Raw genomic sequence first — 1795 nt, 5'->3', positions numbered from 1 at the left:
GTGCAGAAACTCCACCGTTGAAAATACATAAGTGAAAGGTTCAGGCATGGCCGAATGGCCAGCCCCCAAAATGTGATCACAAGATTCAAAATACAATCCAGGATGATAATATGATAGTAAAAAGTTCTATTTATAATAAACTAGCTCCTAGGGTTTACATGAGTAAGTAATTGATGCATAAATCCACTTCCGGGGCCCACTTGGTATATGTTTGGGCTGAGCTTGATCTATCCACGAGTTGAGGCTTCTCTTGGAGTTGAACTCCAAGTTATAACGTGTTTTGGGCGTTCAACTCCGGATCATGACGTTTTTCTGGCGTTTAACTCCAGACAGCAGCATGTACTTGGCGTTCAACGCCATGTTACGTCGTCAATTTCCGAATAAAGTATGGACTATTATATATTGCCGGAAAGCTCTGGATGTCTAATTTCCAACGTCGTTGAGAGCGCGCCAATTGGAGTTCTGTAGCTCCAGAAAATCCATTTCGAGTGCAGGGAGGTCAGATTCCAACAGCATCAGCAGTCCTTTTGTCAGCCTTTTTCAGAGTTTTGCTCAAGTCCCTCAATTTCTGCCAGAAATTACCTGAAATCACAGAAAAACACACAAACTCATAGTAAAGTCCAGAAATGTGAATTTAACATAAAAACTAATGAAAACATCCCTAAAAGTAGCTTGAACTTACTAAAAACTACCTAAAAACAATGCCAAAAAGCGTATAAATTATCCGCTCATCAGACATCCTATACAATTAAGTTCTAACCTAACTACCCATTTTTCTCACTTTTTCACATACTCATGCATTTTCTTTTTCATTTCACAACACTTATGCATTGATCTTATTGAGCTTCACTTTGCTTTGGGGCATTTTGTCCCCTTTTTATTACTTTCTTTTTCTTCTTTTTCTATTTTTTTCTTTTTTTTCTTTTCCATATTATTTTTCTTTTCTTTTTCTTTTGTTTTTCTCACTTTTTTTCTTTCTATATACAAGAACCTCAATGCATAAGGTTTTTCATTTGATCAATACATGAGTATGTACCCAATTCCCAATATTTTCAATAATAATACAAAACTACCCTTTTATTCACCCAATGTCCCAAGGTTCCCACACTTGAATGATGCTCACACACACTAGCCTAAACTAATCAAAGATCCAAATTAAGGACATTTATTGTTTTTTGCTTTAGGCTTGTAATGTGCTAAAATAAGAACAAGTGGGTTAAGCGTAGGCTCAAATTGGCTAACAAAGGAATATAAAAGGTTGGGTATTTGGATAAGTGATCTAATGAAATGATGGCCTCAATCATATAAATGCATGAATACACAAAATAATGGATATAAAGGATCAAACAAATCAAAATTACAATCATAGAAAGAGAATAATTGGTGCGCGAAATTGTGAACAATACTTTTCACAACTCTCATAATCCCCGGTCATGAACCCCAAAAACTTGGTAGCTCAATACCATGGCATTACACAACTTCGCACAACTAACCAGCAAGTGCACTGGGTCATCCAAGTAATAAACCTTACGCGAGTAAGGGTCGATCCCACGGAGATTTTTAGTATGAAGCAAGCTATGGTCATCTTGTAAATCTTAGTCAGGCAAACTCAAATGGATATGGTGATGAACGAAAATAAACAATAAGATAAAGATAGAGGTACTTATGTAATTCATTGGTAGGAACTTCAGATAAGCGCATGAAGATGCCTTCCCTTCCGTCTCTCTGCTTTCCTACTGTCTTCATCCAATCCTTCTTACTCCCTTCCATGGCAAGCTTAAGCAAGGGTTTCACC

This window comes from Arachis duranensis, chromosome 10 (genome assembly GCF_000817695.3).
Source record: "Arachis duranensis cultivar V14167 chromosome 10, aradu.V14167.gnm2.J7QH, whole genome shotgun sequence".
Lineage (NCBI taxonomy): Eukaryota > Viridiplantae > Streptophyta > Magnoliopsida > Fabales > Fabaceae > Arachis > Arachis duranensis.
This window is presented reverse-complemented; position numbering follows the sequence as displayed.